We start from the raw sequence: 27,719 nt of genomic DNA, 5'->3' as shown, positions 1-27,719 counted from the left end.
CCCTGCGGTTGCCTTGCGGGCACCTTGAGGCTACCTTGCGTCTGCCTTGAAAATTCTATGGCCGCCGCAGGGATGCCCTAAGGTCACCGTGCGACATCAATTCAAAAACCATATGGCACCCCCACGTTTTCGGTCTCCACAATTGCTAAATACCCCGTGCAGCTACCCAAAAAATAAAAACATATGCTTCCAGTCCATAAAAAAAAAAAAGACCGTGGAAATACTGCGGCCGCCCTATAATTGCTAGTGGCTGTAGATTTTGTAGACCCTACGGCCGCCGTGCCAAATGTGACTTAGGCCTAACCGTACCTAATCCAACCCCTGCTCTTTCTAGGAGAGAGGGGTGTGCTTTGTCTTCTCTTTCTCTCTCTCTCTCTCTCTCTCTCTCTCTCTCTCTCTCTCTCTCTCTCTCTCTCTCTCTCTCTCTCTCTCTCTCTCTCTCTCTCTCTCTCTCTCTCTTTTTTCCTGTAATTTGTTGTTTCCAAGTGTTGCTTCACTGTCCTATCAATAGGATAACTCTCTCACTTTGCTCTTTTATGAGCCTACATTTTGTTTACAAATAAAGTTTTGTTTTCAAATAAAGTTTTGGAAAAAATAAAGTTTCAAATGCAAATAAAGTTTTGTATACAAATACAGTTTTGAAAAAAAATAAAGTTTCATATACAAATAAAGTTTTGTGTAAAAAATAAAAAGTTTTGTCGACAAAAGTTTTGTATACAAATAAAGTTTTGTGTAAAAAAAATTAAAAGTTTTGTATACAAATAAAGTTTTGTGTAAAAAATAAAAGGTTTTGTATATAAATAAAGTTTTGAATAAAAATAAAGTTTTGTCAACAGTTTTGTGTACAAATGAAGTTTTGTATTAAAAATAAAGTTTCGTTTTCAAATAAAGTTTTGTAGACAAATATAGTTTTATACAAAAATAAAGATTTTTATTTTTTGTATTCACCGTCGAGGCTCGTATAAGAGCTAACACACATAACGAACAACAAGGGGAGCAGGAGACAAGAGGGGCAGGAAAGGGAAGGAAAAAACAGTTGGGAACAGAGACATGAGATCTGTGGAAGGGAGAGGGATGGGGTGGGGTACACAGGGTAAACAAGATGGACACTACAGTGGCTTTGAGGAAGGAAAACAGGGAATTTGAAGGAGGTGGTTTTGGGGTGGATTAGCGGGGGAAGTAAAGATTGTGGTTTTTAGCGGGGGTAGAAAACAAGAATAAAGTTTTGTACAAAAATAAAGTTTTGTATCGAGGGAGGCACAAAGCACCCCTCCCTTTAAATGGGATGGTTTCTCTGGATGCAACTTTAACATAGGGACTGAAAATTCGTTTCTCGGCTTCTACTGGACAAAATTGGCTGCAAATTTCAGAAATAAATCCTTTGTACATCGAGGTGATATTTTCGAAATTTCAGCAACATCCATTTCCACATCCTTGAGTTTTTAACGAAAACCCTCAAAATTCACGTTGGTGTCTGTCATTCTGTCCATCTGCCCAAATAGTGTTGGTGCTCATATCTCAAAGGCTATATATTGAAACAAGCTGAAACTTGGAATATACATCAGACAATACGTCTAATTACTGGCTTTCCAAACAAATTCCACCGAAGTGCTATCGTTTTTGCTCATATTCAACTATCCACACATAATCCACAAATAACTGTCAGAAAAATCATGCAATTCTGCTTGGTCTCCACATGAGAGCAGCACTATCATTTATGGATATGCATTAGTAGATTAATCTATTTGTGCATCAAATAAGTTGTCTATAATTGTACGTACTCATTACCCTGTGCATGTGAAGCGAAAAGCAGAGTTAAGTGATCGGTAGCATACGTACGTATGTCGTACGTGTCTGCGTTTTGTTAAGATCGAAAACCGTTCAGTGGAGGAAATTGAAACTTTACCACATGTTACATGATCATGTGATATAGTGGTCAATCTTTTGAGGTCAACATAGGCCAAATGTCAACATAAGCTGATTTTCTAAAATCCTCCGTTTTCATCCGAAAGACAAGAAATTTGAACAGGATTTTCACATCAGCTCACTGAATTCAACCACCAATTATTTTTGAGGTCAACATAAGCCAAAAGGTAAACAAGCACCAAATTTCTAAAGTCATTTTTCATCCCATTGACTTGAAATTTGAAGAGGATTTGCACATTTGGTCGTTGAATTCAACTACCAATTATTTTTGAGGTAAAAACATAAGCTGAATTTCTAAGAAAGTCAACTTTCATTGGATTGACTTGAAATTTGAAGAGAATTATTGGGAAAAATGCCAGGCACATAGAAAAGGCCCCTTTATATCGTTTGTGCAATGTGGCAAACTATAGAAAAGAAGGGACATGGCTTGTAGAATATGTCAGATGATAAAAAACAAGGCTCATTCAAAAAATTTCATGTGCGTGCTGTACTACCCTTGTGTTCTTCAGAGGAACCAAGTCATGCTCTAGGAAAGTTCATATCAAGGGGTGTCAATTTATTAAACAAATTAATCACACCACATGCACATTATATTATGTGTTTTCGTTTTCAAGGTACAAAAAACCCCCAAAAAATAACTACGTACTGATGGGTTAAAACCGATGTATGTCGGGTGCCCCTATATATGAAATTTTCTCGAGCATTACTTGGTTCCGCCGAAGAACACAAGGGTAGTACAGCATGTACATGAGATTTTTTGAATGAGCCTTGTTTTTATCATCTGACATTTTCTACAAGCCATGGAATGTCCCTTCATTTGTATAGTTTGTCACGTTGATCATATCATTTAAAGGGGCTTTTTTTTAATGTCCCTGGCATTTCTCCCAAGAATATAAATAAAGTTTTGTATGGAAATAAAGTTTGGTACACAAATACCGTTTTGTGTACCTATTGGTTTTGTTTTTATGATTCAAAGTCAAGGCTCGTGGAAGAGCAAGAACACAGAACGAATCAGGATGCACAAAAGTAACAGCAGAAATAAGGGAGGGGTAAGGGGGTACACAAACAACAGGGCTGAGGGACAAAATAGTCAAAGACAAATAAGGGATGTGGGTGAAAATGAGGGGAAGGAGAGGATGCAGAGGGTGGACAAAAGAGATACAGAAGCAAACTCTCAGGAACGAAAAAAATGGAAAAACATTTTGGGGAAGGTAGCGGGTTAACGAGGAAAGAAAAGATCATGGTTTTGAATGGGGGTGATCTGTCGAGATGATGGTGAACAGGTGTCTTGAAGACCTGGTGTGATGGGGGTGGAGAATGAGATGGAAGAGAATATGGAAGTTGGTTCCACAAGTGGGAAAAAACTAGGAACAAATGAGTGGAGGTGAGCAGTTATCCTGGATTTAGGTAGTTTCACCAGTAGGAGGATAATGGTAGACCAAAGCACAGAGAGGGCAGAGGATGCAAGACCAGAATGGAGGTGGAACAACACAGAGAGACCACCGACCTGTGTGCAATGGTGAAGTGATGTCCATGGACTCAGCTTCATCGTGGGATTATTCCAATGAAGATCAATTTAAAATGGATGTTATGAAAAAAATAATTTTAAAATGGCACAAAACCTCACATTCTGATAAATGATATTCCCACATTAATACCAAAATGGAAACCACCACTGAGTGCACGGCCATTCTTTGTGCCTGCTTGTATTTTGGTTTTTCATGGCATTTATGCAGAGACACATTAACACAGGAATGATGACGTGAAAATCGAAGCTTTTACAATCAGGATGCAATTCTTTAATTACAACCCCCTTCTCCCCTTCACAAAAGGACACATAAAGTGTCTGTTTGGTGACCTGCGTAAATTTGACATGTTGCACAAGCACTCCCTGTGCATTGTGGGACATGGTTGGAATAAGATACTCAACTCTGCATTGTGTGCATGGTGGGACATGGTTGGAGTGAGATACTAAACTGGCCGTTGATGGCAAATCTTTTGTCCGGCGCGTATCGGGCCGTGCGACGAATCGTGGAGGACACTGGGCAGAGAAGAAGAATGGGGAAGCAGTAACAGATGAACCTCCAACATTGACTGTTCGATTTCCTTAGTCACGAAGGAAACCACACTTGAATGTATCGAGAAGCAGAGATTGATTGACACAGTAGTGACGTCATTACTTATATGTGGCAAGCCGACACCAAGGTTATCAAATAGAAAAAAATCATCCAGTGTCCGTTTATCTAATGTAAGAGGCCAGTGCACGGCCCCAAGACATGGCAAAGGCAATCAGAAAGTGTATGAGCCAAGAGCAATAAAAAAGAAAGCGTTTAAGGAGCTGCACTCACATCAATCTGCACTTATTCAAACACTTCTGGAATCTGGCCCATATTTACTGGAACATTTTCCCAACGATGGAAGAAGATTATAGAATTTGCACGGATAATATTTCCTGTCTTTGCATGCTATGTTCCTGATATGACTCAAAACTTGAGGAAGTATACAAGAGAGTTTAAGAGTTATTTCAAGATGCCACGAAGTCTTTCTGTTTTGGCCACGAGTTGCTGTACCCGACGGACAACTCAAGAAAATGACTCTCGTGTACGACTACGTTATCCTACACATAACAAAGCACTCTCATTTATAAACAGCCCAGAAGAACCGAAAAGAGCTTGTGCTTGCTGTGCCAGGAAAACCGGATTTGTGTAAAAAAAACGGTCACTGCACTCCAACAGCTTCATTTCATGTTATGGACAAAACAAAACAACCTGAGACAACCTCTCAAAGGTTGCTTAGCTGGAAAGTTACACGCGCAAAGAAGACTTGTTCTCTTCGTTATGAAAATGAACCGGAGGAGAGAGTTGTGTTCAAGCAACTTCATCCTTACATTGACGAGCAGCTTCTCCATGAGCCATAGACTACATGCAATAAATCAACTTCATCCTCATATCGACAAGTTGCGTCTCGATGAGCCATGGACAATGTGCAGCAAAGCAACTTCATCCTTACATCAACGAGAAGCTTCCCCATGAGCTGTGGATGATGTGGAAAAAGCAACTTCATCCTTACATTGACAAGTAGCTTTTACATGAGTCGTGGAAAAGGTGCAATAAAACAATTTAATCCTTGTAGTGACAGGCAGCTTCTCGATGAGCCATGGACGACGTGCAATAAATCAACTTCATCCTTACATCGATGAGTAGCTTCCCAATGAGCCATGAATAATGTGCAATTAAAACAACTACATTCCTGAAATCGACGTGCAGATTCTCGTTGAGCCGAGGACGACGTGCAAAAAAGCAACTTCATACTTACATGGAGGAGTAGCCTCTACATGAGCCGTGGATGAGGTGTAATAAAACAACTTCATACTAACATCGACGAGCAGCTTCTTGATGAGCTGCAGACAACGTGCAATAAAGCAACTTCATCCTCACATCTACGAACAGCTTCTACCTTAGCCGTGGATGATGTGCAATGAAACAACTTCATCTTTATATCGCCGGCAGCTTCTTGATGAGTCGTTGACGACGTGCGATAAAGCAAGATCCTCACATCAATGAACAGCTTCTACAAGAGCCGTAGATAACATGCGATAAAGCAACTTCATCCTCTCATCGACAAACAGCTTCGATATGGGCCGTGGATGACGTGCAATAAAATTACTTCATCTTTACATTGACGAGCAGCTTCTCAATGAGTTGTGGATGACATGTGAAAAAAGCAACTTCATCTTGAAATTGACGTGCAGATTCTCAATGAGCCGAGGACGAGGTGCAACAAAGCAACTTCATCCTTACATTGACGAGCAGCTGCTCGATGAGCCATGGACGATGTGCAATAAAGCAACTTCATCCATTTATCGACAAGCATCTTCCGCATGAGCCGTGGACAACGTGCAATAAAACAACTTCATCCTTACATCGACGAGCATCTTCTTCATGAGCCGTGGACAATGTGCAATAAAGCAACTTCATCCTTACATCGATGATGTTTGTCAATATAAGGATGAAGTTCCTTTATTGTTTGTCAATATAACGATGAAGTTCCTTTATTGTTTGTCAATATAAGGATGAAATTCCTTTATTGCTTGTCAATAGAAGGATGAAGTTCCTTTATTGTTTGTCAATATAAGGATGAAGTTCCTTTATGGTTTGTCAATATAAGGATGAAGTTCCTTTATGGTTTGTCAATACAAGGATGAAGTTCCTTTATTGTTTGTCAATATAAGGATGAAATTCCTTTATTGCTTGTCAATAGAAGGATGAAGTTCCTTTATTGTTTGTCAATATAAGGATGAAGTTCCTTTATTGTTTGTCAATATAAGGATGAAGTTCCTTTATGGTTTGTCAATATAAGGATGAAGTTCCTTTATGGTTTGTCAATACAAGGATGAAGTTCCTTTATTGTTTGTCAATATCAGGATGAAGTTCCTTTATGGTTTGTCAATATAAGGATGAAATTCCTTTATGGTTTGTCAATATAAGGATGAAGTTCCTTTATTGTTTGTCAATATCAGGATGAAGTTCCTTTATGGTTTGCCAATATAAGGATGAAATTCCTTTATGGTTTGTCAATATAAGGATGAAGTTCCTTTATGGTTTGTCAATACAAGGATGAAGTTCCTTTATTGTTTGTCAATATAAGGATGAAGTTCCTTTATGGTTTGTCAATACAAGGATGAAGTTCCTTTATTGTTTGTCAATATAAGGATGAAGTTGCATTTTTGCATGTCGATGTAAGGATTAAGTTGCTTTCTTGAACACTAATGAAAGGATGAAGGTGCTGTATCTTCAAATTGCTATCAAACATTCAATAAAAAACATAAAGTAAAAAAACCCACCTGTTCGTGAGATATGGAGAGGACGAACAAAAACAGGCAATGGCCTAATTTGACCTGTTGAGCTGTTAATTCGACCTGACATTGATTGATGATCAAATCTCAAATTATTTTATCAATTGCCACTTCATAGAATTGTTCACCATGGCATGTTAAATAAAAAAATTCTGATTGGACCTTACACACTTAATAATAACTAGCCTAACCCACGCTCTGCGCGACATGTAGGGGTGGGTGTGTTTGAGAAAGGAACTGAAGAAAAAGAAGAAGATTTTATTATTATTTTATTTTATTTTATTTATTTATTTATTTTTTTTATTTTTTTTTGTACCATGCACCTCATATGGTCTTTGAGATAATGTAAGCCGAATATCACGTTACTCGAGCACACAACAAAGGCGAAGACAGCGCGACACGAAACCACAATCTCCGAAATAATATATAAGATAAACAAGAAGATGTCATGCAGAGCACGATACTTCCAAAATCCATAAAACAAATCTGACCTCAAAAATGATTTGCTGGTTGAATTCAGTATCCTGAAATGTAAATCCTTTTCAAATTTTCAAGTCAATCGGAAGAAAATTGACAATGATAAACATCCAGCCTATGTTGACCTCCAAAACAATTGTCTGGTTGAATTCAGTGACCTGAAATATAAATCCTCTTCAAATTTCAAGTCAATCGGAGGAAAATTGAGGATTTTAGAAATACCACCTTAGTTGTTCACCTTTGCCCTATGTTGACCTTTTAACCTAAAAAAACAATCGGCTTTTTCCTTATGACAAACTCTATAGACGAGGTCAATTTTCCAAAAATCTTAATCCCGAAGGAAAATAGTGTTAATTTTATGGCATAAAAGCTATTTAGGGGTATTGAGGGGTGCTGAACTCAAATCTGATGTATACCAAGCTCAAAAATGGCCGATAATGCCTTAAAATTGAGAAATCCAAGATGGCCGCCAACGACGGGCTGAAATGTATTTATGTTCATATCTTTTTGACTAAACAAGGTAGAAACTTGAATGAAATGTTCCTTTGGAAGTTTTTCATATATGGGGAATCCAATGCCATATTCAGTTTTGATATAAAATGTGAAGAAACTGATTGAAAGTCATATTTATTGCAAAAATTGTCTTTTTTGAAGATGAATTATTCGTCCACCAGATAAGATCCGCAAGCCCCATCCCTCTCCCTCCCCACCAGGAACACAGACCACTCATTTTTTAAAGCCCAGAGGCACTACATATGATTTAAATGTTAGCAGGAAACATATTAGGGATGCAATACCCATTTTGGCTTCGCAAAGTAAGGTACCCCCAAATAACACTGACGCGCTTCCACGTAAACCAACATTTGACAAGCAATTTGTTTGTTTGTAACACGAGAACAATGACAAGAATTTTGGATTTAATCGTGCATGGATTGCATGAGTTTATCATATTTGCTGTCAGAGCGTTATATACAGTCCTTCATTGTGTGTACAGGTAGATGTGCACACATGAACTTATTCCCGGTCGTCACGACTGTTCTGGCAGTTGTCGCCAAGTTTCCTGCAGTTGCATGCCTCGATGCATTTCATGCCAATTTTCCTGCAGCTGCAGCGTTGGCTGAGGCACCCCTTCGTACAACCACATGAGGTGATCTCCCTGCATGCTTTCGGGATAGGTGGCAGAGAGAGTAGCCGTGGCACTAACTGACCGTCCAGGTGCATCCATCCCATTTCGGTCACTGGAGGAAGAGCAGGATATGGTGAGTGTGCTTGGTTCCAGACACTTGCTTGATGGTGTGAACGCATGATGTGAAACTTTGCTGCATCTGAGGTTGGTGGCAGAGTCTCTTGTACACGACCAATACAAAACAACTTGACTCGTGCTTTGTTGCATGTATCGACCTCGGGCACGCCATATATTTTACAGATGAATTTCTCTGTTGATATAGCTATGTTTTCGGTGAGAGGGCCCTTGCCTCGGCCAATCAGATCAGTATGATGTTGCTGGAACACCTGCCAGGCTGTTTTCTTTCCGTGGCAACTGAACTGAGACACACTATCACAGCCGGTTACGGCATGGAAGGCAAGTAGTGTGTCCATTTGACCAGCAGATAGCAACATGCGAATTTCATGTACTGGGAAATACTTTGGAGCCTTCGACGTCCCAGCTTTCATGTAGAGACGTGTACATTTCATTCTGTCACAGTGTGCTAGAAGTAGAAGAAGCACGTCTGTATCACGTACTGACACAACTATCGTTTCCATATCAGCATGGATGCAGTGCAAAATCAGCCAGGTATCAGCTTCTTCGTGGTCAGCCCTCAGAGAGGAGACTTCGAGATCTGGATCAGATGACTTGACAGTGGTCGCTTCGGCGAACCCCCCTGCTACTACAACCACTGGTCCATCTCTCAGGCTGTGTTCAATCAGATGGTTTGAAAGTAGTAAAGCGAGATCTGCTTTATTTTCCTCGAGTGCCATAAAGCTAGAGCAGTCTGATGGGAGAGGAACTGATGGCTCGTTGTCTATTTGACGACGTACCGGTCGGTGGCACTGCTTGCATTTGGTCCTGGTACCTGCTTTGATTGATTCGCCTTGATACATGTCGAAGACTACGTCGATCCTCTGGTATTTTGCTCCCATCTTCAACAGATTGTTAGCAAATGTGTTGGCATAGTCACCAAACGTTCCAATGTCAGGCGGCTTTCAAAGTGCCATCACGAGTGCTTGGCCATCAATGAGCAGGCAGCTGGGTTCAGAGTGTAACATTTGCAGGAGTTTGGACTTGTTGCGTCAGTATGTTTGCTAACACAGACCTGTTGGTGGAATGTAGACTACCACTAGTTGTGGCCAAAGATAGTGGGACGGTCATGAGTTCATGCTTGCGGATGTTTTCTAGGTTTACCTCGCGCCCTGCTGTATAAGCTGTTATGAACCTTTGTAGAATGTTCCTGTCGACTTTGATAGTGTTTTTCTTGCCCTTGGAAAGTTGCACGACTTCGTACAAAGAGGCATATGTATTAGCATATGTCAACCTGCTTGTAGATCTTATCTGGTCGACGAATTATTCATCTTGAATTAGTTTCTTCACATTTTATATCAAAACTGAATGTGGCATTGGATTCCCCATATATGAAAAACTTTCAAAGGAACATTTCATTCAAGTTTCTACCTTGTTTAGTCAAAAAGATGTTGTTGTTGTTGTTCGTCTTTCGGCTGCTCCCGTTAGGGGTCACCACAGCGGATCATCCGTTATGATCCGCATACTGATTTTGGCACAGGTTTTACGCCAGATGCCCTTCCTGACGCAACCCTGGTCACCTCTGACGACACAGGGATAAGGATTGGGTTTCGCCATGATTCCGGGCTGCCCTACGCCCTCTCATAGAGTGGCCCAGCGCAGAGCACTCGTCCTCAAGTGATCCTCCAACCCAAGCCTCCGAGTAGCCGGATTACAGGCGCACGCCACTACGCCCGGTATTTTAGTCAAAAAGATATGAACATAAATACATTTCAGCCCGTCGTTGGCGGCCATCTTGGATTTCTCTTTTAAGGCATTATCGGCCATTTTTGAGCTTGGTATACATCAGATTTGAGTTCAGAACCCCCTCAATACCCCTAAATAGCTTGTATGCCATAAATTAACACCATTTGCCTTCAACACTTTAAATATCCACATTTTCTCAAATTTTTCCTCGTCTACTACCATGTGGTGAAGTTTTGTAAAGATCGGTTTAAAATTGTGACCTGCAGGCGATAGACAGACAGACAAACAGAATAACAGAATAACAAAATTGACTGACCAATATACTTGAAAAATCTTCGATTTTGCAAGCAACAAGGAGAGCTACATTCAAAGTACACCGCCCCGACGACAAATAAATAAATAATATATCCTCCAGCGTGTGACATTGCCGGGAACCTTCAGCACCTGGTGATGCCGCAGTGCAGCACATCGAGATGTAATTTGGAGGAAGCTGTGAACAATAACTGATTGATCAATTGCGTAATTAAAATAAATAACTAATAGTCATGAAATAATGAATATCGCAATCAATTGGATAGTAGCCTACCTAAACCACCACTGTTTCATCCATATTTGTAACTTTTTGAAAATTAATTAAAGAAGTAATTAATCGAAAAATTAAATAATTAACCGATGAAATGATAAATCAATAAATCTTTGCTCACTATTGTGTCCAAATCTAAGCTTCCTATCTCAAAGGATGGCTGAGATATCGCCCGGACAAACAAACAACCAAACATGAAAGCCGTCGTGCAGAGCACAATACTTGTGGAAACAATAAAATAAATCTGACCTCAAATATAATTGGTGGTTGGATTCAATGACCGAATGTGCAACTCCTCTTCAAATCCCAAGTCAATCGGAAGAAAATGGACAATTTTAGAAATTCGGCCGATGTTGACCTCAAAAATCGTTGGTGGTTGTATTGAGTGACCTGAAATGCAAATCCTCTTCAAACTTCAAGTCAATGGGATAAAATTGGAGGATTTTAGAAATTCGACAAATTTGTTGACGTTCGGCCTATGTTGGCCTTTTGACCTCAAAACAATGGGCTTCTTGTTTATGACGAACTCGACCATGTGGTGAAGTTTCGTGATGATTGGTTTAAAATTGTGACCTCCAGGCGATAACCATAAAAACCAATAGACAAACAGAATAACACATGCAACCAACCAAGATACTTGAAAAAATATTTAATTTTCACAACAAACTCAAAATCAACAAAACAAACGGAGTGTGCCCTTTCAGCACATGTCATTGCTGGGTGACGACGCCATGCAGCACATGGAGATCTAATTGGGAGTGAGCGGTGTAAAATAACATTAATCACCCGCCCGAGCTGACAAGATGACTGTCTACATAAAACAACAGAATACAAGTCTTTGTGAGGTCTATTGTCCATGTGTGTCAGTGGACAAAACGGAATATTAGTCTTTGTGTGGCCCAGTGTCCATATGGGTCAGCAGACAAACAGAAACCAGTCTTTGTGAGGCTCCGTCTGTGTCAGCGGACAAAATAGAATACTAGTCTCTGTGAGGCTTACTGCATATCTGTGTGAACGGACAAACAGAATCCTCCTGTCTGTGAGGCCCAGTGTCTGTTTGTGTTAGCAGACAAAAACAATGGATGTTATCAACGAGTTAGTCATTTGATCTTTGACCCTGTGATATTTGATCCAGTCCTTTTGATCTTTGACCCTATGCTATTTCATCCAGTCCCTTTTCTCTTTGACCCCGTGATATTTCATCCAGTCCTTTTGATCTTTGACCCAAGTACAGTAAATGCATTTCTATATGTTGTTCCGACGAAGACCTAACACTTGAAACATCATCCACATCTCGCTTCCCACAAACTCACGCATCGATTTTACATGATAAATATATTGTGTCTTCATGAAGCAGGAAATGTGAAGTAGAGAGGACTCGAGAGCTACGGTGAACACCTCTGTGTATTTTACCTCCGTGGCCTGTTCAGGTTTCCTCCAACATCGATCTCCAACACAATGCGCTCGGATATGAAAAACATGGACAACTCAGAGCATGTATGAATATTTGCAAGCCTCGTCCAATTTACAAAAGAGAAAGTACAAGTCAGTTTGAATCCCATGGTGCACGTTCATACTCGACCTATTATTAAAATGTAGAAAATTTCATCAACACCAGGGTAATGAATGCTAACTTGGTGTGAAGTAGTCTGCCATATATATGGCTTCCATGGCCTTTGGAGAGGAGGTTTGGAATGGCACTTCCTTATTTCGAAATCCATTTTCATTTCATGGAAACTTTTACTCTCCAGATTTGAAGCTTATTAATGACCTCAATTAGGGATTAAATGCTGTAAATGAGCAAACTAAGAAAGACAAAATGTACCGATATCTGAAAGTGCAAGGCACAAAGTGTGAGTACCGGTGACATCATGTTGGTGTAAAATATTCGAGGTGCAAAAATAAACAAATAAATAAAGAAGGAAATAGACATGAGAGCAGAGGATTAAAAAAAAAAAATTAAAAAGGATAAAAAAATATTTCAGTTGAATCAGATCATCCGTCGATTTCAGGGCAGACCATGCAGCATAAATCTCTGATCAGGACATGTTATTGTTACGTTTCAATCAGCTCCAACCCATGACTCCAGATGACCAGGACAACCCACGACTATAGGAGCGGTATAGTAGGAACAGTCCAAGGTGGAGTGACCTGGTTTGAATCCGTATTGGTGATATGAGATGGTCATTGGAGAAAAGGAAGGATTTCATACCAACTGCGATGATGGATTCCATCACCTTGCTGATGATTGGAAGTAGGCTGAAAGGTCTGTAGTTAAGGAGGTCCGTTTTTTGCACCTTTTTTGCAGTGATGTTGCATCACCACATCACTATGCAGTGATGTTGACTGATTTCCAAGCAGATGGAATCTGACCGAGGACAAATAATCGGGTGAAAATAGCAGAAAGAGGAGATGCAAGAGATGCAGAGCGGGTTTTTAGGACATACGAGCTGATGCAGGCTGGTCCACTTGCAGAATCAGAGTTGAGGGTAGCCAAACACTTCTGCACCTTCTCACCTGCAAAACGGTACAGAGTCCAGGAGCAGTCGGGTGTGACTGGGCAAGGTGAGGATAGAGAGCGAGGAGTTGGGGACATAAGATTTGGAAACAAATATAATTGAGGCATTCGGGCTTCTCACAAGTGGAGTCTTCTGTGGTACCATTTGAAGAGGGAAGGTATGGAGGGGAGCATACTTAACAAGGCACCATGAGGTTTCAGAGGAGGAAGACAAGATCAAAAGTTCATGATGGAGGTGGGACAGATGTTGTTTTCTGGCTCTCGTGAGAATGGACACACACTTGTTGCGGGCTTTGTGGGGTGAGCTGAGAATGTCTTCAGTTGGGTTTGCTTTCAAGGAAATCTTGTGCAGCCGAAATCTGGCTACGTGAATCAAGCCTCATGCGGAAGGAAGCTGCAGTAAGAGAGTATGTTTTCTTGCTCTCTCTCTATTAGACTCCATTCTTGTAGAGCCCACCCTTTCATGTGGCCTGCAATTCATAAGAGAAGCTCTTCTCCAGTCCACTCGTTCCATGTGGCAGCTCTTTCCAGCTGCGTGTTCCAAAAACACGATGGCTGCTGAACAACGTGACCAAATGCATCATCAATTTTTTTTTCTGTCGTCCAATTTATTCCGAGATGACCCTCAAAATTTTTCAGACTAATCGGATGTGGCATCCGACATATCAAATTTTCACCGGGATACGACTTCACTAATGACATCATTTTTTTTAATCATACTTATTCCACATGTGCAGTACTTGCTATGTGCTAAGTGCTAAGTAGTTGCTAAGTGCTAAGTTCTTGCTGTGTGCAAGGCTGAACAGTTTACGTTTTATATCCTACTGTTAGGCCAGGTCAAGTCGTCGGTGACTAAACCGTCTGCCCAACCAGGTTTCCTGGTGAGGAGGGTGAATGGATATGGACACCCAGCAGGATTAAAAACACCTGTCGAAAGGCGGAGGAACTCCTTGTGAGCCAACGGTCATTCATATATGGTGCCCAACTATGTCTGCAGACGTCCTCCTGCAGTTGGGTAACTGATTTCTCAGAGGTTCGTGACAGGATTTGCAATCCGGTCATCGTAAAAACTTCATTCCACAAAACACATTAAAAACGCAACGGAAACCACACTCAGCAGGAGTACCTCATCTGCAGCTGCCATTCGCAGGGCAGCTCACCAGATGACAGGATTGGGGAAAAGCCTTCGGGACCTCCATTCTTTGATGATATGAGGAAAACCACGGGGCAAAACTTGCTGGGTCGGGATGTGGGGGTGTGTGACGGGGTGGTTCTGAGGTGTCATCCACCAGACAGCAGTCTCTTCCAATTAACTTGAGGTTGGCTCTTCCAGTGGGTACCTGGTATGTCATCAATCTGAGAGACATGATCACTGTCTCTGCTGTCATCTGAGGTCCAGCATTTGAACATCATTATGGCAGCACTCTCTGAGGTTGGGGGACCGGATAGTGGTAAGATCATTGTGGGTGGTTTCACTTACTCCTTGTCTGGACGCTCTGATGATTATCATGCAAAAGGAGTTGCTGTCGCTGTGTCCAATAAGGTGACCCATGTTTTTGAGGAAACACGGGTCAACGAGCATATTATGAGATTGAGCATTCATCACTCTCTGGATGTCATTTCCCTGGTCTCTGTTTCTGCTCCGACGGAGGCGAGTGATCTCACCGTGAAGGAGACGTTCAATGCCACGCTGGAGTCTGTGGTTGGTTGATCAGTGCCCCAGACGAGATACTCTCGTCTTGGGGGATTTCAATGCATTGACTGGAACTGATAAGGATGGTTATGAGACAAGTGTTGGTCCCCAAGGGTCTGGAACTGTGAACCAGAATAACACTAAGTTCCTTGACTTTGCAAGAAGTCACGTACTTTGGGTTGCTGGTTCATTGCTTCAGCGCCCACAAGCTCATCGCTGGACTTGGGATTCCAACGCTGGCGGTGTGGCAAAGGAGACTGACCATGTGTTTGTTGATGGTCGCTGGAGGATGATCCAGAATTGCAGGGTCCACCGGAGTACTCAGTTCCTCAATACTGACCACAGGCTTGTTGTAGCAACTCTGAAGTTGCAGCTCAAATCCAGGAGAATGGAACCATCCAAGCCGAGGCTGTATGTTGGCAAGCTCAAGGATGAGAGGGTGGCTGAGTTGTTTGTGAACAATTTTGAGTGAGGATCTGGGGGGGGGGGTCTGAGTGTTTTGGGGGTCCTGAAGAGATGCGGAGTGTCTTCAAGACTCCCATTCTCAATGTTGCCAGTGGTTGTCGTGGAACCCACCATCAGGCGAAAAGGAACGATGGTCAATGATATCCAGCATCCCTTGTGAGACAGAGTCACAGGGCCAGGCTTCATGGCAGAACTGAGCTGTTAAAGGAACCTTAGCATAAAACTGTACGTTTGCTGAGGGCGGATAAGGAGGCCTTTGTGCGAGGAATCTGTGAAGCGGTAGAGCATCACGTGTGGTTCAGTGATTCTCGTCCTGCTTTCAGGGGACTCCTTGCATTGTGTCCCTGAAAGCCTGTCCCACGGTGTACTGCAGTAAGAGCGGAGGGTGGTGAGCTCTTGACAGAGGAGTCTGAAAAAATGGCTGGTTGGGCTGGTAAGCTTGAGCAGCTGTACCAGGCTGACCAACCAGCTGTTGAGTTCGATGTCAAGGATGATACTATCCATATTGCTGACCCTCCAATCAACTGTGATCCACCTTCATTTGTGGAAACACTGGCTCCGGTAATCCATTAGGAATGAGGTAAAGCCTCAGGGATCTGTGGCATCGATGCTGAACTTCTCAAGGCTGGTAGAAATGCTGTACTTGGATCGTTGCATGCAGTTCTGTGCTCTGTTTGGAGCACAGGCATCATCCCAACTGACTGGAAGGGGGGCCTTGTTGTCCTTGTCTGGAAGGGAAAGAGTGATCGCGTGGACTGCAATAACTATCGAGGGGTGACGCTGCTCTCAGCGCCGGGCAAGGTTTTTCCTCAGATAATTATTGATAGGGTTCGCCACCATCTGCTTGAACACCAGCATCCAGAGCAGTCAGGCTTTACACCAAAGAGGGAAACGATTGACCGTATCCTTGGTCTTCGGGTCCTCACCGAACGCAGCTTTTTTGGGGGGTTTTTTGCATGCCTTGTCGAGGTTCGTGTGAGAGCTAACAAACAACACACAGCAAGGGGGGCATGAGACAAGAGGGGCGAGAGTGGGAAGGACGAAACAGTGGGGAACAGACACATGAGGAGATCTGTGGAAGGGAGAGGGATGGGGCAGGGTGCACGGGGTATACAAGATGGATATTACACGGACTTTCAGGAAGGACAGCAGGGAATTTGTAGAGGTGGGTTTGGGTGGATTAACGGGGGGGGAGAAAAGATCGAGGTTTTGGATGGGGGAAGATAAGAGGTGGTGGTGAACGGCTGCTTTGAAGGCCTTGGGGGGAAGAATGGGATTGAAGAGAGTATGGGAGTTTATTCCAAAGGTGGGAAAAAAGAGGAATCAAAGAGGGAAGGTGAGCAGTGATGCAGGAATTTGGTAGTTTTACCAGAAGGGGGTTGCTGGCGGACCTTGGGCACCCTGTGGAAATAAGGTGGGGACAAATCTCATTCAGAGCAGGGGGGGGGCAAACCGGAGAGGAGACGGGAAAAGACAGAAAGACCACCGACCTGCCTGCGGTGAGAGAGTGAGAGGCCCAAAGACTCAGCCACACCGTGGGAGATGCCAATGATCCGAAATGCCTTGGTTTCCACAGCGTGAATTCAAGAAAGGTGGGAGGCAGGAGCACCAGTTCGGAGGGGAGAGCAGCACTCCATCAGGCTGCGGAAGAAAGTATTGTATGTGGTCATGAGCTCAGGTGGGCCGAGGAAGGACTTTGCACGACGGAGGATTCCCAGTCGGTGACTGGCTTTGGAAGCAAGGTTGGAAATGTGGCTTTCCCAGGAAAGATCGTGGCAGATAGTGAGACCTAGATGCTTGAAAGAAAGGACTTCTTCCAGAGGATTATTGAGAAGGTGGATGGGGGGGTTCCAAACGGTCCTTTCGAAGAGACATAGTGAGAGGGTGAGATTTGTCCGGATTGAAAGACATGTTCCACATGTTGGGCCAGTTTGTAATTCTACCCAGATCTGTGGAGAGCGAAGAAGCTGCTGCTTGCCGGTCTGAGGGATGACAGATGGTGGAGTCACCAGCAAAGTGATAAAGAGGATTTTCCAGAGAGTCTGAGAGATCATTGATGAAAACCAGAAAAAGAACAGGGCCCAGAACACTACCTTGAGGAACTCCAGCCTGGACAGGAAGAGGAGATGAGAGAACTCCATTAAGAGCCACACGTTGGCTGCGACAGGAGAGCAAGTATGCGACACTTCATATGTCGAGGGCAATGGCTCTGATTTCCTGTCTAGCATTAAGTACCTCCATCTGGCATTAATTGTTGGGAGAGCAGAAGCAGGATATCCAGGGTAGAGTGATCTGCTCTGAAACCAAATTGATGATTGGAAATCAAGCCATTGGAGAAGAGGAAGAATTTAATGTCTGAAGCGATGATGGATTCTATAACCTTGCTGATGATTGGGAGAAGGCTGATTGGTCTGCACTGAAGGAGATTCATTTTTGCACCTTTTTATGCAGGGCGGTGATGTTTGCTGATTTCCAAGGAGATGGTTGATTACCTTGAGCAAATGAGAGGGTGAATAGAATAGCGCGAGGGAGAGCAAGAGCAGAAGAGCAGGTTTTTAGGACAAGTGGGCTGATGCCATCTAAACCAGTTGCAGAATCTGAGTCGAGGTTTGACACAAACTCTCCACCTTGTCAGGAGAAAAGGACACAGAGCCCAGGGACAGTTGGGTGCGACTGGGTAAGGTGAGTACAGAAAGCGATGAGTTTCGGACACAATATTTCGATGCAAACACCGAGTTTAGACATTCAGCCTTTTCACGTGTGATATCAGCAGTGCGGCCATTTGAGGTAAGGGAGGGGATGGAGGGGGAACCATACACCAGGAAAAGATTTGATTAGATGCCACCAGGATTTGGAGGAGGGAGAGAGGTTTGAGAGTTCAGACTTGAGATGAGAAAGATGTTGTTTTCTGGCTCTTCTGAGGGTAGATACACACTTGTTACGAGCTTTGTGGAAGGAACTGAGATTACCCTCAGTTGGGTTTGCTTTGAAGAGAATGCTGCAACACATGTCTCATCACCATCCCTATCATTTCCAGTCGATGCATTGAAATCCCCCAAGACGAGAAGAGTACCTTGCCTGGGGCACTGATCAACCACAGACCCGAATCTAGCAGAGAATGCTTCCTTCACGGTGAGATCACTCACCTCAGTCGGAGGATAAACAGAGACCAGGGAAATGACACCCAAGGTGTGACGAATCCTTAATCTCATAATACGCTCATTGACTGGTGTTACCTCAATTATCATTGGAGTCAGCTTTATAATGGACACAGCCACAGCAATTCCTTGAGTATGGTAACCATCAGAGCGACCAGACCAATAGTAGGTGGAACTACCCGCCATGATCTCGCCGCAATCCGGTCTCCGAACCTCAGAGAGTGCTGCAATACCGATGTCCAAATGCTTGAGCTCAGATGATAACAGAGACAGGTGATCATCCTCTCTTCGGGACAGAACATTCCAGGCACCCACCCAAAGGGACCGCCTCAGGTTCACTCAAGGAGACCACCGTCTGGCGGATGACACCTCAGCACCGCCCCGACACACACTTCCGCAATCTGACCCGGGAAGTTTACCCCGTGATTTCCCTCCCATTATCAATGATTGGGGGTCCCAAAGGCTTTGCCCCCAATCCCGTCATCCGGTGAGCTTCCCTGTGAAAGGAAGCTGCACAGGAGGTACTCCCACGGAGTGGATTTTCAGATTTATTTAATGCTTTTGGAACGTTTTTCGGAGTGAAGTGTTTTACGGTGGCCGGAGTACAAATCCTGCCATCAACCTCCTAATAAAAAGTAACCCAACTGCAGGAGGACATCCGCAGACACAGTTGGGTACTAGATATGGATGGCTGTTGGCTCACAAAGAGCTCCTCCGCCCTTTGACAGGTTTTGTTCTTCATCCTGCTGGGCGTCCATGTCAGACACCCTCCTCATATGAGAGGCCAAATATGATACTACTCTTGCACCTTCTTGCTGTGTGGTTATTATAACTATCAAGTTTGCTGAATTTCTGCCCCACTGTTTAGGAGGAGATAGCATGACAGATGGAATCAATCACAATATCTCCCCCATTTTTTTTTCAAAGAGGATTGGGATAACTAGAGAGTTCATAGAACACCTGACCCAATGTAGTGTTCAAATATTTAATTGAATTGAAATAAAATGATAATTTTAAAGGTTTTTTTTAAAAATCCGGAAGTTTAGCGCCGTCGATGCAGTCTTATGCAACACCGTGTGTAACATGTTCAAGTACAGTAAGACCCTGACATTTGCGGGGGATACGTTCCTGGAAAATGCCGCGAATGTCGAATCCGCAAATGTCAGGGAATTGTTTCAATGGGAAAAGGGGGATTAGTTTCCTGGTGGTTCACGATTCATAAGTGAAAATTTTAAAATTGTACAAGCACGAATACATATCATTACAGTTTAATTCAAAATGCTGACAAATAAGAAGACAACAAAGAAGGTACTGTTTCCATTTTTTATTTTAGATACGACTTAACTTTTGACGTGGTGATGATAATAATGATGAGCAATCCAGTGACCTCGAGAAACTACTCTGAAAAGGATGCAGGTGAGGGTGCTGAAGGTGTTGAGGTTTAAGGGCCAGGGTGAAAAAATTGAGTAATAGACAGCTGCTTTGCTGAGTGCTGCAGGTTTCTGTGCAGCGCTCTGTATGGCAATGAAACGTCATCCGAACCCCTCTTGAACCAGAGGTACTGCTCCATCACTGGGTCGGCATCTTGCAACCTGTCAGCCACTGCCCTCATATCGTGCAGCACCCCACCCAGGAACTTTGATGGCATGATTGATGGCTTGACTTCTCGACCCAATAGTGAATGGCTAGACACTGGTAATGTTGTTGCCGGATGTGTGTTGTACGTCCTCGCAGCATTTACGGGTTCAGCACGGGTGTACGTACATTGGATGTGGTGAGAAATAACACGATTGGTTGTTGGTTGTAATCCCACTGGACGGTGACATAAGGTCACTATACACGGAGGGACACCGAGCGGTCATAACTGGAGCCGGGTTTGTGACCCACGACCTCATAACGAGGCACGTTAACACAGTGGGGGTCGAGGTGCAGCCCTGACACGTAGCATTGGAGAAGGATGACGACACTGAGGTTGTGTGTAAGGCATTAGTTGATGTCTGGTGAGATGCATACAACAGACCAGGAGCTGGTATTGTGTTATCCTGAAGAGACAGAACTTGCCTGTTGGGCACAATTGATGTTGATGAGTTCTCCATGGATGCTAGTGCTGCAGAGTTGACGGCAAGTGAAAGGGGGTCTGCCTGAAATGACACTGGTTCGATGAATGTCGAATCGGTGAATATCGGTGAATGTCGCCGTCGGTGAATGTCGAATCGGTGAATGTCGAATCGGCGAATATCGGGGTATCACAGTACTGCTAAACTGGAGGTTTCTGGAAGCGGTAGCAAGGTGATCACTGTTCTGCAGTGTTCAAATGTATATAATAATTACATTGAAATAAAACAAAGATTGTGAAGGTCGTATAAAAATTCCCGATGTTTCCCGCCGTTGACGCAGTGGCTATTACACCACCTTACTTAAGCAAGTTACATGAGTTATTCATGCCTGTTGTTTGCGTATTTTATGGCATCCTTAAAGACAGTACGTTTCCTGTTTGCAATGATTTTCAATTTTGTTTGACTGTAGTCTGGGAGCCAACTGCCATTTTTTCCCTTAACCCTGCATTGTTGTATTAAGTTTTTTTTTTTACTGTTGATTTTGGTAGCCAAGGGTCTCTATTTTCAGAAACTGCTTGATGACATGTTGTCACCCTTGAGCAATTTGAGAAATTCAAGATGGCATCCAAGATGGCCACCATTACCTATACATGACCATAACTCCCTAACTATTCACCCCAGGAAGGTGATTTTTGTCTCTATACCGAGGTTGTCGGGGTCAAGCTATCCATTAGAACTAAGTATTATGTTAATATCATATTGTAATAGACGGGCACTAATACTTCACTATTGTCTTTTCAGGTGCTGCCCGTATGACGAGTAAAAAAATGAATGAAGAACAGTGCTTTTTCGTGTCCAAATTTGGATGTGAGAATAAGACCGAACCGTTGAAAGACACTGGCCCTGTCGGAATTCAAAACTTCATCAAGCATAGCAAAATCTACGGGGACAGGTATCATAAACTTGTTGAAGAGAAAGTTAGTGAAAATCCTGAATGCACAGTTAAATGTCACAGAAACTGTGCTTCAACATACACTTCAAGCGTCCAGGTTGAAAGGCACAAAAGGAAGAATCCAGAAAGTGCTTCGTCTTACATTCCACCAAAGACCAGGAGACGTTCATCACGACCAGGATTTATCTTCAAAGAACATTGTTTGTTTTGTGGTGAAACTTGTGGGTTTGGAAAAGATCCGAAAAACCCAAAACGTTGGCAACCAGCATATTCATGTCGGGAAATAGACGGCGCAGGTGGCAAGAAGTCACTCAAGCAAAGTATTTTTGAAGCCTGCAAACGGCGTCAAGATGAGTTATCAGACGTTGTGCGGCAAAGGGTCGATAGCGCTTTAAGTGACCTTCACGCAGCTGATGCAAGGTATCATGTGGATTGTCGAAACAGCTTCTTGTCAGAAAAAAAAATGTGGCTTCAGCTGCAACCAAGTCTGATAGCCAAGTTAACATTGATCGTGCCTTTGAATCACTTGTCGTAATGATCAATGACTCGTCCGGCTTCCCGAATTCAGTTGAGTTGCATGAAGCATACAAAGAATTCGGGGTTGATTGGCTGACACGTCATTTAATTGTCCCAAACCTATGCGAACGCTTCGGAGATGAGTCGGTGGTTTTAAAGTCTCCAGGGTGAGCAGACATTGTTAGCTTGCGATCGATAGCTGCAAAATGTATGCGATTGGTTCAAGACGAGGACGATGACATTGATGTAACAATCAACAAACTGTGCAAAGTAATCAGGCATGAGGTCAAACTAATAACATAAGATAAAGATTGTTATGATACTCGGGTTAACCAACAGGAATGTTGAGAGACCGTATGTGACACTTTGATGAAACTTTTTGGGAAGCTGTCTCCTAACCTAGATAGGGCACTACCTGCACTTCTCATTGGTTCAATGGTAACTGGGGTGATGAAAAACCAGCCCACAAGTTTGCAAATTACTCTTGGCATCAAGATGAGGAGATCAGAAAAACTTATCAACGTGTTACAAGAGTATGGTGTTACATGTACCTACGATGAAGTACGGCATTTTAAACATTCAGCTGCCAAAGCCACAACCATGGAACTTTCACTACCAGACCTATCAACTTCAAGTTCAAGCTTGGTTCAGGTTATTCTAGACAATTTTGATAGACATATCGTCTCCAAACGGAAAGTCATCCACCCATTCCCTTGCCATGCTGCTCACACAACCAGATGGTAACAGGAGTGAAACAGTCCAAGAAGACACCATTAGGCCTGTGAAAAAGGAAGACATGGTTGAGCCACTCGAGTATGACGTCGAGATAGAGAGATATAATGGTCCCAAGAAGCCTCCGATGCCACAGAACACCCCCAAACGATCTGTTCAGCCCCTGCGTATGCTGGCACAACAAGTAATTTCAAAGGGAAGAGCCAGTGAGATGGACTTCGCGTTCCTTCAAGACATCAACAACACACTAGATTGTCCCTGAGTACAATGGGTACAACACTGGGGCTGCACGTCGACAGGGTTATTCAGCACAACCAAAGACGAAGGCTGTTTACCTTCCCTTAATAGACATGATCCCGTCACACCCAGATACTATGATGACATCAATGGCCGTTGCACAGGTCAACACACGCAATATCGGGCAACAGTTCGTATTTTTTACTTGTGATCTGCAGCCGTACAGGGTCGCTCTAAAAGTTCAGTGGACTTATCCAGAAAGGTTCTCAAATGTTATTCTACGGTTGGGAGGGATGCATTCTCTAATGAGCTTCAATGGATCTATCGGAACACTGATGGCTGATACCGGTCTGTCAGATATAATGTCCTCTGTGTTTGGCGGTGTGTCGAAAATGCTCACTGGAAAAAAGTTTCCCCAGAACGTCAGAGCATTACGAATGGTAGCTGAAGAGGCACTTCGCGGAATCATTCAGGATAAACCACTACATTGCAGTGGTGACCTCATGGAAATTCTCGAAACCGAAGCCAGCAAGAGTCAAACTACCAAACTTTGGGTCGATGTCTTGATAAAACCTGTCCTGCTCACCATGATGTTCGTACGGGCTGAGCGTGAAGGTGACTGGCCACTTCATCTGGCAACCTACAAGCAAATGCTACCATACTTGTTTGCTGTGGGGCATGTGAACTATGCGAGATATGGGTTGTGCTACCTTCGTGAGATGGAACGGCTACCACAAGAGGTGTTGTCACACTTCATGAAGGGTGAGCATGTCATGCACCATTCTGCTGGCTTATGGAATGGCATCTGGAGCGATATGATGATTGAGACGACCTTCATGCGGTGTGGGCATGCTCCTGGGGGGATAGATGGCATCACGCTTAAGCCAGAAACGCTGAAGGTATGGGCCCTTAGTCTGCATGCATGCAGCAGGTTGGAATCTGATCTGGATGACATGATGGATGAGGACACTCAAAGTAAAGCAAGGTGGTGACAACACACAAAGAAGAGGCAAAAGCCAGGATCGCTGAAGACAAGAGAGACCGAGATGGAATCAGACAAAAACTCGACACTTGCATTAATCCTTTAGATTCTGCGGCACACCCCAGTGGTATAATCAATGTAGTTAGTAGCCAGATTGGTTCAACTGAAGTCAATGTCCACAATGCTGTCACAATCGGGACTGAACAAATGAAAGTTTTCGAAAGTCAGTTACCGCAGGGATTTTATGAAACCATCACGAAGAAGGTTGTTACGATGGATCATGCAAGGAAGCATGTGAAGGTCGGAGCTGCGAAAGTATTTGATACCAATTTGCTTTACTCAAGGGTGATTGGCCTACAGGCTAGTGGGTGGGACATTGACATTAAGGATGTGCTTGGTCATGAACTTGCGCCAGTTCCAACGTCCATGTTTGATGATACTGGAGATGTGAGGATTGCGAAATCGAAATCTACCTTGAAGAAAATTCTCCAAGTTGAGGTGTCTGATAGAGTTGCTGGTGGTGCAAATGTTAGTGTGCTCGATGGCTCAGCAATACTCTGGGTAGTCCTTGGCCGGCTGATGGGTCTGTCAAGGACTATATAGCGAACTTCAAATATGCCATAGGAAAAAGGTTTCAGGTCGAGGACGTGTATCTGATATTTCACAGATACTATGATTACAGCACAAAGAGTGTTAACAGAGGATCTAGGGCAACTGGTTTCTGTAGGGTTCATCATTTGCAAGTCAACAGTAAACTTCCAGGGCAGAATATTCTACTAGCCTCTTCCAAAAACAAGAAGCAACTGATGCAACTGATAGTTGATGATCTAGTCCAGGATAAGAAGTTTCACGAGGACAACACACGACATCACAAATTAGTGGTAACAGGAGCAGATCCGGTGCCAATCGAAATCAGTGAAGGTGGAGTTGTCATCTCACGGGCAGATCTGGCAACTTCACACGAAGAAGCAGATAACGTCATTGTCCAACAGGTCTTGAGTTGTGCCGCGGAAAATGCAGAAAGCAAAATCACTGTTGTTGCCGATGACACTGACGTCTTTGGACTGTTGCTGCATTATCATCACATGGCAAATCTCAAGAATGTTGTCTTGATTGGCACCCCATCAAAGGAAGGACGGTGGTTGATATAGGCAAAGCTGTGCAGACGCATTCTGAGATAGTCGAAGGAATACTACCGGCACATGCACTTTCTGGCTGTGACACTGTTGCCTCCTTTTTTGGAATTGGAAAGGTCATTGTATCCAAAAAACTTCGATCGGGGCACTCACTTATATTGTTGGGTGCACCAGGGCATTCTATGGAATCTGTTATTCAACAGGCTACCTCCTTCATTTCTGCATGCTATGGACAAACAAACTGTAGTACAATGTCAGAGACAAGGTTAAAGGTATGGCTGTCAAAAACAGGCAAAGGGTCATCAACACCGAAGTTGTGTACCTTGCCACCAACAACTGAGGCATTCAAGGAAAATGTTAAAAGAGCTCGCCATCAGGCTTTGGTATGGCAGTCACTGGAAGCGCAGAATCCACCCGAGTTGGACTCAACGGAATATGGTTGGGTAAAGGATGACCCTCCCTGATGAAGTCGAACTAGCCCCAGAGATGGTACTACGTCTAATAAAATGTGGATGCCACAGTACTACTCCATGCAGTTAACGGGCTTGTAGTTGCAACTCTGCAAACATGAAATGCACAATATTTTGCGCCTGCTATAATCAGGGTTGCTGTAACCCGACATCATAGTTGATTGCAAGTATTTGCGATGCACATGGGCAACACAATGTACAACAATGTAAATTATTTGGTGAAGTGGTAGCCATCCTTAAATATGAATTGTATAATATGCTTTTGGTAGTCTGTGTGAGAATTCAGATTTAAAATTAAAGAACATTTGTTATAATACAACACCTGTGGTCATTTACCTTTTCATATTTTCCCCAAGATTGAATAGTATAGAAGATATAACAGTGCTTCTAAACTGGCAGCCATCTTGGATTTCTAGATGACATCTGAAATGAGAGCGAGAGATGAACCTTCAGAGTTTAGGCTTTATTCCATTTGATTGGAGCCGCTTCTGTGGGCACACCAGGAAATACAGGTTCAGCTAGGAGTACATAAGCAGTAACGTATACATGTGCAGTTAACCATTGCAGACTAAATCCGCGTAAGCACGGAGTTCGATATAATCTCCATTCTCACCAGTCAATGAGCACCTTCAGTTAACGAGCATCAAGTGGACAGCCGATGTCAATAGCAATGCCCCAGGGACAATCACTCGTGCCGTAGAGACATCCCCTTATACGCGAGACGCACAACATGTGATCCCGCGTCATGTCCCTCAATTCACGTTAATTCACCACATTCTCCCCACCTTTAAAATGTAACTAGGGGCCCATCTTACACACCATGATTGCTTTAGCACTATAGGAGTATACATTTCAAGCAACGCGGACTAATAGATCTACAGAAGCATACATGCCAAGCAGTGATTATTTTGAGTTGTAGGAGCATGGTAATGAGCATCGATATATGATATAATGGGCATATAGGAGCATGAGCAGCGAGAATGCCGATAATCCCCTTTACAGATTGAGTCGTCGAGGGGGCCTTATTCGTCGACCTCTCCGGGAGTAAACGGCAGTTTCACTTGAGGGAGACTCCCGATCCTCTTGGTGAGCCTCGACTTGTGCCGGGGATGACTCCTCGATCGCTCTCGGGTGGAACGCGGCAGCCCCGTCGCCTGGCGGAGTTCCTCTGCGGGAAATGTCAGAAGGAGGAGTGCCAGAAGGTGGTGTACCGGCGGGAGGAGTACCTGAGGGAGCCAGATGGCGAACCGACACAGTGGTCTCCCTGCCATCCGGGAGCCTGACATGAGCATACTCTGGATTAGTGTCAATGAGTTCGACCCCCTCCACCAGCGGTTCATACTTGCTTTGTCGTACCGGGCGTTTCATGAACACTGTACCGGGGTGGGTCAGCCAGTTGGGCACCGTTTGACCGTCAACATAACGTCGTTGGTGAGTAAACATACGTTCGTGAGGAGTGGCATTTGTGGACGTGCAGAGCAAAGAGCGTATGGAATTCAGAGCGTCAGGAAGAGTAACCTCCCATCGCTCGGGGCCCAGTCCTCTCGATTTCAGCGCCAGAGTTACGGCTTTCCAAATTACTCCATTATACCGTTCCACCTGCCCGTTTCCCTGTGGGTTGTAACCCGTCGTTCGACTAGTTGCTATGCCGTGCTCTAATAGGAATTGTTTTAGCCCGGCCGACATGAAACACGGCCCTCTGTCTGAATGTATGTACGAAGGTCTCCCAAACATAGCGAAGAGGTCAGAGAGACATTTTACGACAGTGCCCGAGGTCATATCCGAGCACGGAAACGCGAAAGGGAACCTTGAATATTCATCAACAACGGTGAATATGTATCTGTTGTCTGTTTCGGTCGGTAGGGGCCCTTTGAAGTCGATGTTTAGTCTCTCGAAGGGGGAAGTAGCCTTGATCAGTCTGCCAGAAGCCGCGCCATAGAATCTGGGTTTTAGTTCAGCACAAACAGGGCATGAAG

General features: G+C 43.6%; 1 protein-coding gene across 14 annotated transcripts in view; it reads right to left on the bottom strand.

The window, feature by feature from the left end:
* Positions 1–27,719, bottom strand: part of KIAA0586 (KIAA0586 ortholog) — a 389,421-nt gene that overhangs the window by 138,008 nt on the left and 223,694 nt on the right. The gene's annotated exons all lie outside the window — the stretch shown is intronic.

This window comes from Eptatretus burgeri, chromosome 7 (genome assembly GCF_056783735.1).
Source record: "Eptatretus burgeri isolate ZD-2024b chromosome 7, Ebu_testis_v1, whole genome shotgun sequence".
NCBI classification, from domain to species: Eukaryota; Metazoa; Chordata; class Myxini; order Myxiniformes; family Myxinidae; genus Eptatretus; species Eptatretus burgeri.
This window is presented reverse-complemented; position numbering and strand designations above follow the sequence as displayed.